Source organism: Nicotiana tabacum, chromosome 21 (assembly GCF_000715075.1).
Source record: "Nicotiana tabacum cultivar K326 chromosome 21, ASM71507v2, whole genome shotgun sequence".
In the NCBI taxonomy this organism is placed as follows: Eukaryota; Viridiplantae; Streptophyta; class Magnoliopsida; order Solanales; family Solanaceae; genus Nicotiana; species Nicotiana tabacum.
The window spans coordinates 93,718,201-93,730,419 of NC_134100.1; positions in this window are offsets into that span (position 1 = coordinate 93,718,201).

Consider the following 12,219-nt stretch of genomic DNA (forward strand, 5'->3'; position numbering starts at 1 on the left):
CAACTATGGAGATTCCTAGGGAAACCGCACATCCAGTTCCCCCTCCACTTCCATCAGATCAGGACTTGAGGAGTGCGGTGCATTTGTTGACACAGTTGGTAGCTACCCAGCAACAGGCTAGGGCATCAGCTAGTGCAGGAACTTCTGAGGGGTCTGGGAGTTCAAGGGTCCGAGAGTTTATTGCTTTGAGTCCCCCAGAGTTCACGGGGACAGATCAGAGGGAGGACCCGCAGGATTTCATAGATCAGCTTCACAGGATCTTTCGTGTTATGCATGCCACGGAGAAAGAGGCAGTTGAGCTAGCAGCTTTTCGACTCCGAGATATAGCCATCCTTTGGTACGAGGGATGGGAGAAGTCCAGGGGATGTGATGCACCTCCAGCTATTTGGGAGAATTTTTCAGATGCCTTCCTTGACCAGTACTTACCACGGGAGATCCGACAGGCTCGAGTCGATCAGTTTCTAGCCCTCAAGCAGGGTAATATGAGTGTTCGAGAGTATAATCTCCGTTTTGACTCATTGGCCAGATATGCACCATCCATAGTTGCTACTATGCGGGACAGGATTCATAGGTTTATAGCAGGGTTAGCCCCAGAGTTAACTGAGGCATGTGCCACCACTGCATTGCAGGATATTATGGATATCTCCCGGATTCAGGCATTCGCCCAGAATATAGAAAGGGGTAGGCATCGGCAGCAGGGTACAGAGAGGGCTGAGCAAGGGCAACATAAGAGGATGAGATTTCCTAGGTCTCAGGAGCAATCTCAGGGTAGTTATAGGACCCAGTACTTCGGACGGCCACCTAGGCCTCCGCCACCTCAGTTACAGGGTTACAGGTATGAACGCTATACTTAGTCAAGACTAGGTGAGCTCACGAGTGTCGGGTTTGCAGCGACAGCGAGGATCTGCGCAGACATGGTCATTTCCTCCACGGTGTGACATATGTGGTAGAGGACACTTGGGCCAATGCCGAGCAGGTTCTGGTGCTTGTTATACATGTGGGCGTCCAGGGCATATGATGCGGGATTACCCAAATAGAGATTCGGGGGGAATGGCACAACCAGCGAGTTCAGTAACAGGATCATCTATGTCCGTGCATCCTTCAGGGCGCGAGTCTCAGTCTTCGGCTGGTAGAGGTCGGGGCAGAGGTAGAGGTTCCAGTTCAAGTGGTAATCAGAACCGTATCTATGCTTTAGCGGGTCGACAGGACCAGGAGTCTTCACCAGACGTTGTGACAGGAATATTAACCATTTGCTCTCACGATGCTTATGCTTTGATAGACCCAGGATCTACTTTATCGTATATTACCCCATTTGTCGCGAGGAAGTTTGGTATAGTGCCTGAAATACTAAGTGATCCTTTTGCGGTATCTACACCGGTCGGAGAATCGATTATTGCTAGACGGGTTTACCGAGGTTGTACGGTGATAATTTGTAGTCGTCAGACCTCAGCTGACCTAGTTGAGCTAGAGATGATGGATTTTGATGCTATCATGAGCATGGACTAGTTGGCAGCTTGCTATGCCACAGTTGATTGCCGAGCAAAGGCAGCTAGATTTCATTTTCCGGGTGAGCCAGTCCTTGAATGGGTAGGTAATACACCAACACCCAGAGGTAGGTTTATTTCTTATCTGAAGGCGAGGAAAATGATCGCAAAAGGGTGCATTTATCATATTGTGCGAGTTAGAGATGCAGATACTGAGATACCTACACTTCAGTCTATTCCCGTAGTCAAAGAGTATGCAGATGTGTTTCCAGATGAGCTTCCAGGTATTCCTCCAGAGCGAGAGATTGATTTTAGCATCGTTTTGCTTCCAGGAACTCAACTAATATCCGTCCCTCCGTATAGAATGGCACCTGGCGAATTGAAGGAGTTGAAGGAGCAGTTAAAAGATTTGCTGGAGAAAGGTTACATCAGGCCCAGTACCTCACCTTGGGGTGCACTAGTACTATTTGTGCGGAAGAAGGACGGCTCGCTGAGGATGTGTATCGATTATAGGCAGTTGAACAAGGTAACTATTAAGAATAAGTATCCACTTCCAAGGATCGATGACTTGTTTGATCAGTTGCAGGGGGCTAGATGCTTTTCAAAGATAGATTTGACGTCGGGGTACCACCAAGTCAGAGTTCGGGAAAAAGATATTCCGAAGACAGCCTTCAGGACCCGATATGGCCACTACGAGTTCCTAGTCATGTCCTTCGGGTTGACTAATGCACCCGCTGTATTTATGGACTTGATGAATAGCCTATTCCGGCCACTTTTAGATCTGTTCGTGATAGTATTTATTGATGATATTCTGGTTTATTCCCGTTCAGAGGATGAGCATGCGGACCACCTGCGAGCGGTACTCCAAACCCTCCGTGATTGTAAGTTGTATGCTAAGTTTTCTAAATGTGAGTTCTGGTTGAAGTCTGTAGCATTCTTGGGGCATATTGTATCAGATGAAGGGATAAAGGTGGACACTCAGAAGATTGAGGCTGTGAAATCTTGGCCTGGACCTACCACTCCGACAGAGGTTCGTAGCTTTCTAGGCTTAGCAGGATACTATCGGAGGTTCGTAGAGGGTTTTTCTTCCCTTTCGGCACCATTGACGAAGTTGACACAGAAAGAAACTAAGTTTCAATGGACAGAGGCTTGTGAGCGGAGTTTCCAAGAGCTTAAGAACAGGTTGACCTCAGCTCCAGTTCTAACACTTCCAGAGGGTCTAGAGGGTTATGCCGTGTATTATGATGCATCAGGTGTCGGGTTAGGATGTGTCCTGATGCAACATGGGAAGGTAATTGCGTATGCTTCAAGGCAGTTAAGGAAGCACGAGAGGAATTATCCGACCCACGACCTCGAGTTAGCTGCGGTTGTCTATGCACTTAAGATATGGCGGCATTATTTATATGGTGTTCATGTTGATGTATTTACTGATCATAAAAGCCTACAATATATCTTCAAGCAGAAAGAGTTGAATTTGCGACAGAGGCGATGGCTTGAGTTATTGAAAGATTACGATGTTAACATTCTCTACCATCCAGGGAAAGCTAATGTTGTAGCAGATGCCTTAAGTTGCCGATCTATGGGTAGCTTAGCACATGTAGAGCCCAAGAAAAGACAATTAGCTAGAGAGATTCATCAATTGTCTTCGTTGGGGGTTCGGTTAGTAGATTCTGAGGATGGTGGAATTGTACTCCAAAACACTACAAAATCATCCCTCATAGCGGAAGTCAAGGAAAGGCAGTACGAGGACCCAGAGTTGGTCGAGCTGAGAGAGCGAGTTCCGCAGCAGAAGAAGCCACTGTTAGAGCTAAAGGGAGATGGGGTTCTCAGATATAGGGGTCGCTTGTGTGTTCCAGATGTAGCAGGGCTACGAGACAGGATTATGTCAGAGGCACATTATTCATGGTATTCCATCCATCCTGGGTCGACGAAGATGTATCATGACATTAAGGATGTGTACTGGTGGAATGATATGAAGAAGAACATTGCTGAGTTTGTCGCCCAATGTACTAGTTGCCAGCAAGTGAAGATAGAGCACCAGAAGCCTGGAGGGCTAATGCAGACTATAGAGATCCCGACATGGAAATGGGAGGCGATAAACATGGACTTTATCACGGGTTTACCTCATTCTAATCGTAAGTTCGATTCCATATGGGTGATAGTCGATAGGCTCACGAAATCAGCTCACTTCCTACCGGTCAGATCTACATATACAGCAGAAGATTATGCCAAGTTATATATTAAGGAGATAGTGCGGCTACACGGAGTACCAGTTTCTATTATATCTGACCGTGGGGCTCAGTTTACAGCACATTTTTGGAGGTCATTTCAGAGAGGTCTAGGGACTCAGGTGAACCTCAGCACAGCTTTTCATCCACAGACTGATGGACAAGCCGAGCGCACAATTCAGACGCTCGAGGATATGTTACCAGTATGTGTGTTGGATTTTAAAAGAAGTTGGGATGAACATCTACCTCTTGTCGAGTTTGCATATAATAACAGTTACCACTCCAGTATTCAGATGGCTCCGTACGAGGCTTTGTATGGGCGTAAGTGCAGATCTCCTATAGGGTGGTTTGATGTTGGGGAATCTGGGTTATATGGGCCAGACCTGGTTCAACAGGCCATAGAGAAAGTAAAGCTCATCCGGGAGCGACTGTTGACAGCTCAGAGTCGTCAAAAGTCATATTCTGACGTGCGGCGACGAGACTTAGAGTTCAGGATTAATGACTGGGTATTCTTAAAGGTATCACCTATGAAGGGCGTGATGAGGTTTGGCAAGAAAGGCAAGCTTAGCCCACGGTATATTGGGCCTTATAGGATCATTCGGAGAGTGGGCCAAGTAGCTTATGAGTTAGAGTTGCCCTCAAAATTGGAGTCTGTCCATCCGATTTTTCACGTATCTATGCTACGGAAGTGCATTGGCCTACCAGAGTGGTGCCCACGGATGATGTACAGATTACAAAGGACTTGTCATACGAGGAAATTCCAGTTGCCATCCTAGACCGACAAATCCGCAATCTACGAAATAAAGAGGTAGCTTCCGTAAAGGTTTTATGGAGGAGCAAGAATGTAGAAGAGATGAAGTGGGAATCGGAGGAAGAAATGAAGTCTAAATACCCCCACCTATTTCAAACTGAAGATATGGTTCGAGATGGGACGCTACAACATAGCTCTATGTAGGCTAGCAGGTCATCAGGTAAGCTTTTATTTTTCACTTTCAATATTTATGATTTACGGTCGGTGAGGCAAATTGCTGCTATTTATAAAGATTGGCCATATGTGGCATGCATAGTATGTTTCTGGCTACGTGCAGGTTGGTTTTAACCTAGTGTACGAAGGATACTTTGGCAAAATTTTCCAAAGTCTCTAAGAGTAAACATTCGAGGACGAATGTTCCCAAGGGGGAGTGATGTTACACCCTATATTTTCGTACGTAAAAATGCGTCGTAAGCAAACTAATGTAGGACCAAAAAAGAGATAATATTTAAAAGTATATAAAGTAAGTTAATCATGTTACCTCTAAGGTTACAAATATTGAAGACCATGAACAACAAGTACAAAGAGGGTTGGACAGTTCAGAAGCTAAAGCAATTGAAGAAAATAATGTTTCGTCGAAAGTCGACAAGTTGGGAATGTTATAACATATACCTTTGGGGTGAGACTAGGGTGCTTAACATGATAAGGAGATTATGTTATGATTTATATTAGTCGTATGACATCCGTGTGTTATGTTTTGAAGTCAAGAGAGTTGTGGAACAAAAGTCGATGAAAGTCATCACAAGTTACATTCATAAGTTTTACTGAAACTTTGGGTCAAATGTAACTGCGATTTTCTCCCAATATACTTAGAGTTATGGGGTGTTCCACCTATCAAATTAAAGATATATGAGTCTATTTTCCAATGAATTAAACCGTTTGTCAATATGACATTGGAATAATGAGATATGGGCATTTTTGTGATACTGCGCAAGCTGCTAGGTGACAAGTAGGTGTGTCACCTACTTGCTTAAATGAAAGCCCAAAAATGGGCCATTTCGGGTCGTCCAAAGAGGCCTTTTAAGGGCCTATTTTCTTCATATATTAGACTTAAAATAGAGCATAATAACCAGACATAAGCTCTGCAAAGAATCCTCCCAAAAATTTCCCACAAACCCTAATTGATTTTCTCTCCCTTTCAAGTTCTAATTGGAGGTAAAACCTAGAGTTTGAAGAACCAAGATAAGAGCTGAGTTATCCAACAAATAAGGTGAGTTTACTTCTCTCTTTCATCCAATTTTTCTTCTGTAAATTCATGGTAAGTCGTTCTATACTTGTAAGATCTCACGGGACGGTGATCGGAAGCCGTGAGTTCGAGTTATTCACTTGTAGCAGACTGTTTTGTGGACTGTTTTGTGTTGCTGTTGGGCTGCGTGTTTTACTACTATTTTGTGGAGTTTTGGACGAGGAAGGGGGTTTATAAACACCATATAAATGTAGGGTGGTTGGCTGGTCGTTCGTCATAATATTTTCGGGTCGTTTGACACTACTACGGTGGTCGTTTTGTGTACGAAGAGATTGGGGTGTGTTGGGCTATTTTGTAGTATTTGATGGTGTATATAGGGCTGGAAAATGATGTATATATGTTGTTATTGTTCTGTTCTTGTATTGTTGGTGTTATCTTGAATTTGGAGGAAGTAAGGATTATAGGGGAGATGCTGTCCGTTTTAATACAAAATAGGTTTGTCGTTCGTTGTGCGATAGTTGTACCTTTCGTAACTTAACGATAGTATTATTATCATTCTTGTAGATTAAGGTGCGAAGAGGTGAGCTCAACTTGGTGATTCGAAAGATTGTGATAAGGTATGTTAAGGCTAAGCCTTCCTTCATTTTGGCATGATCTCGTAGCTACATGTGTTAGTAATGAGACAAAAGAGAAGTTCATATTCATGAATTTATTCACACTATTCTAGTCTCATAAGTTACAATATTATTCCTTATCGAGACTCTATATTCAATTTTAGTATTGTCTTCTTCCAGTCAAGAGAGCAGCAAGCCTATATATACAGTATTACAGTATTTTCATTACCATCGAGCTATAATCGATGGGCAGGCCCCTATTGGGCAACCTCTGATCAGATGGAAAGTTATATACCGAGCCTACTGTGGCCGAGCGCCTATGAGCGAGCCCAGAATGGCCGAGATACATAGCCTAGTATGGCCGAGCGCCTATGAGCGAGCCTACTATGGCAGAGCAGTTATATATATACCGAGCCTTATAAGGCCGTACAATTATTTTACTTACTATATTGAAGGAGTTGAGTCAGTATCAGCAGGTAAGTATATCTCCAGATCATCTTTGACTCCCAGTTACTTCCAGTTATTATATTATCAGTTCAGTTTTGATTTTCAGTTATGTTATTGCCTTACATACTCGGTACATTATTTCGTACTGACGTCCCTTTTTCGGGGATGCTGCATTTCATGCATGCAGGTTCAGATAGACGAACGAGTAGATCTCCTCAATAGGTGTTTCCCGAGTTCAGGCTGATCGGTAAGCTCCATGTCTTTCGGAGTTACCAGGTCTAGAGTGTTGTGTACATCTTATGTATATCTGTATATATGTTATGGGTAGGTCGGGGCCCTGTTCCGATCATAGTACATCTATCAGTAGAGGCTTGTAGACATATCCTGTTGGTTAGTGCAGTATGTTGGGTTTGTAGGCCTGGTATGTATATTTGATGGTTTGTCAGCTGTAGTAGCTATGACGGCCTTGTCGGCCTAGCTTTATATTGATGTTTAGTTAGCGCTAGTTTCCATTCAGTTTTATATTTTGCTTTGCAAATTGTCTTGCAAGGTGGCCCCATGGCCAAAGTATGACATTATATGTTCAGAGTCCCTTAGTCGCAATTTGGTACGCCAGGTTAGGTGAGGCACCGGGTGCTTGTCTCGCTCCTAGGTTCGGGGCGTGACACAACTACACCAAGCTTCTTTCTTTGAAACAAGGCAAAATTTGAACATCAGCAGTCGATCAACCAGGAAAATACCGTAATACCTATGAAATATCCATAATTCAAAATATAGTGCACCTTCTGAAATGTACACTCTACTCACGCAATAACAAATAGTTATACCATTCATCTAAACATCAAAAACTGTTTATGCCCTCTAAGAATTTATGACCTCCCTTTCAAAGCCAAATCATGACCTTGCACACGCCAACCTTAATCCCACATAACACACCACATCTATTATGCCATAATGTGACAAGCACAAGAATCCAATTATCAACTTTGAGTCACCAATAATTTACATACCCTTTTAGTTAGAAACCTTTTTCTTTCTTCTTTCCATAAGGAAATCACAATACACAACACGTTCTCCACACCAGTAGAAACCATCAAGAATACTTTGGAATCCATTTGCACAACTAAGCCATCAGGACCGAATATCTCCAACTCAACCAAGCCACGCAGGTTACCAAACCCAAGAATATTGCCACCAAAACATCTGTAAAGTCTTACCACGTCGTAATTACCCAAATGACCGATCCTACCATTACCATACTGGTCCAGTCTACTACCAGTTGTCCTATTTCTCTGAGTCCCTTCCGAATTTGGCTCCAAATTGATACTCCTCCTTGCTAAAACACCATGATCTTTAACCATAACTCACCCCACAACCTAACATAGAACCACAACGCCCTACGGCCCATAAGCAATTGTACTCTTCTTAAGCACCTTCAAAACTACTACAACTGTAACCCTTACTCTGAGAATACCTTATGTGAATTTGAAATTGTTCTTCTTACCTTCCTTATATAAAAGTGTAGAATCCATAGTCATACAGAATTCCCGCAAGTCCAGGCAACATCAAGCGAAAATCTCAGATTTTAACCATACGCAAGTCTGGAAACTTTCTCAATTGCTATATATAATTCTCATACCCACTAGAATTTTCTCAAGAGTCACCCACTTTGCTCAAATTTAATTGCACCGCCCAAATGGGCCAAAAGACACGTGCCCCATTAGCACAACAACACTCAAAGAAGTAACTCTACTTTAACACCACCTATCAAATTCATACTCCGTGCGCACTACATCATTCACCCATAACAACTCACTCATCCCATGATTTTCATATACTCATAAAGTACAATATAACCCATATCCAGGAATTTCCTTATTCGAGTCATCATCGATCTCAACTTTTGCAAGTCATAACTAACCCACCAGTATGCCTCAGCCCAAAACTAAACCTTTACATATAATCATGAAATTGAATTATCAATAGCAGGCTCCCCCACTTGGCTCAAAGCCATAGATTAAAATATTCCATAACTCACAATACCAATACTCTATTACTATCATAATGCCACAGTCAGTTCAACGAAACTTCTTCTCAAACTCATGCAACGCCAATTATAAAAATACCCCAAATCATCTGCTAAGCTCGCAATCATTCTCTTGACACTCAAGTCAACTTTCTCAGCCAGATTCAAATTTAAATCTCCACACATATGCCCCACTGGCAGAAAAAAACTCTCCACTCACATCATAAGGAATACACCTACGTAGATTACTCTGTAGGAAATAACCCACCTGCTTAACCTCAAATTGGTATCTTGATATACCCTTTCGCAGTCACAATTACTATGCAATCACTTAGTCTATCTGAGTCCAAACTCACTAACCAGACATGAGAATTTAATTTGTCCCAAAATTTAACAATCGTGAAAGATCCTTCAAAACATTATAAAGCCAACATGGCTTACTGCGGCGTGCAGCCCGATCCCAAAAATATCCTCACAATCAGGCCCTCGGCCTCCCACAGTCATCAATCTCTCCAGTCTCTCTTTCATGGGCTCACAATATCATGAGAATAGCCCAAAAATGATGATATGATGTATCAATAAATAACAAGAGAGACTGAGATATGATATGCAATGAAATGAATATGACTAAGTATGAATTTTTAATTTAAAATAAATAATTTCACAATAATATTACCTCTGTGGGTCCCAATAATACTGGCACATAGCCTCAACATGATTTTTAATATGCTTTTCAGCTCAATTTCATTAACTCATAAAATCGCATGAAAAATGCCAAGATCATTTAACTACAAAATTCCACAGAAATAATTATGTCACAATTTCTATAGTGCACGCCCACACGCCCGTCACCTAGCATGTGCATCACTTCCTAACAATTCACGAAATACATATATTCAGGGTTCATACCCTCAACTCTAAGATTAGAAGAGTTACTTACCTCGAACAAGCCAAATCCAATGTTGAGCAAGCTAAGCAATGCTCCAGAAATTCCATTTTACGCGTATCAACTTCCAAACGGCTCGAATCTAGTCACAATTAATTTGATTCAGCTCACAAAACTTATAGGAATTAATTTCATATCAAAATATTAATATTTTCCAAAAATCCAAAATTATGCCCCAAAAATCACTCGTGGGGCCCACGTCTCGAAATTCGATAAAACTGACAAAATCCAAACCGCCATTCAATCACGAGTCTAACCACACCAAAATTACTCAAATCCGACCACAACTCGGCCTTCAAATCCTCAATTAAAGTCTATGAATTTTTCTACTATTTTCAACCCAAAACACTAATTTGTTGATAAAAACAATAATAGATTCGTGTAATTTAACCAAAACCGAGTTAGAATTACTTACCACAATCCATATGGTGAAAATCGCCTAAAATATCGCTTCAATCCGAGCTCCATAGCTCCAAATGTGTTAAAATGGCCGAAACCTCGAAATATATCTACTGTCCAGGCATTTACTCTTCGCGATCACGGAAAATGCTTCTCGATCGCGAAGCACAAAATTTTTCAGCCCCAAAATTGCTCTTCGCGATCGCAGAAAATGCTTCGCGATCGCGAAGAACAAACTCCCCAACTCTTCCAGACATCCTCTAGTATAATTGTCATAACTATTTGTACAAACCAAATTGCAATTGGTTTAACTTTCTGAAAACTAGACACCAAGAACTATAACTTTTATTTGTTTGTAATCTAACAATTCCTTATAGATTTTTAGATATAAGCTTCCAAAGTCAGCCCTATGCAACAGAGATTTCTAAATTCTTCCCAGATAGACTATAGTGTATCCACCATAACTTTTTATACACAATTCCAAATGAAAATTGTTTATATTTCCGAAAACTAGACATCAAGGGCTATAACTTTCATTTTTGGATTATCTCCAAATTCCTTTTAGATTGCGAGATATAAGCTTTCAAAGTCGGGCTAGTGTGGCAGAGATTTTGTTCTACGCGATCGCGAAAGAGCTTCCGCGATCGCGATTCACAAGGTTCCAAACTGCTGTTTGCTCTTCGTGAACGCGACCCAATGTTCGCGATCGCGATGCACACCTCTGTAGGCAGAAACCAACAACTAAAAATGGCCTAGAAATGGTCTGAAACCACCCCGAAACTCACCCTAGCCCCCTCGGGACCTCAACCAATTATACCAACAAGTCCTAAAACATCATACGAACTTAGTCGAAGTCTCGAATCACATCAAACAACGCTAAAACTACGAATCGCACCTCAATTCAAGCCTAATGAACTTTGAACTTTCAAATTCTATATCTTGTGCCGAAATACATCAAATCAATCCGGAATGACTTCAAATTTTTCACACAAGTCATAAATGACATAACGAAGCTATTCCAATTTTCAGAATCGGATTCCGACCGCGATATCAAAAAGTCAACCCCCCGGTCAAACTTTCCAAAAATTTAAATTTCAGCATTTCAAGCCTAATTCTACTACGAACCTTCAAATAATTTTTCGGACACGCTCCTAAGTCCAAAATCACCATACGGAGCTATTGGAATCATGAGAATTAAATTCCGAGGTCATTTACACATAAGTCGACATCCGATCACTATTTTAACTTAAGCTTTAAACCTTGGAACTAAGTATTTCAATTCATTCCAAAACCTCACCGGACCCGAACCAATTGCCCCGACAAGTCACACAATAACTGTAAAGCCCAATTTGAGCAGTAAATGGGAAAACGAGGTTGTAATACTCAAAACGACCGGTCGGGGCGTCACAAGTCTTCAGAGTCTGTCTTGCATTATTGTGCTTGCTTTACTGTAGAAGATGCCTTTCTGTATTGCATTATTGTACCTTTGCCAGAGTCTTTCTCACTTTTTTTTTGTCTTTGTGCTTTACTGTAGAAGATGCCTTTCTATATTGCATTATTGTACCTTTGCCAGAGTCTTTCTCACTTTTTTTGTCTTTTTGCTTTACTGTAGAAGATGCCTTTCTGTATTGTATTATTGTACCTCTTTGTCTTTTTCTTTGTTTTGTTCTTGCTATTATGATGATGGTCTGCTTCTACGTGTCAAGATTATGCAAAGCTATTGAATCAAAACTCATTCCTGAATCATCATTTGGGTCTTGAGCATCTTGATAATTTATTCCTAAGTCATCATTTGGGTCTTGAGAATCTTGATAATTTATTCCTAAGTCATCATTCGAGTTTTGAGAATCTTGATAATTTAGATTATTATCTTCTCCTGAGCTCTGAGATATTTCTGGACTGGAATTTCTGATCATATGTTTGTCTTGCTTCTCCTTATCTTAAAAGAATTTTTCTAATGTTTGTTTAACTATATCTTCTATTTTTTCTTTTTTTTTTTCTTTTTTGAGATTATTCCCTTCTTTTTCAATACTTCTCCTTGTACCAATGTTCTAGGTAGTCTTCGTCTTGTTTGGTTT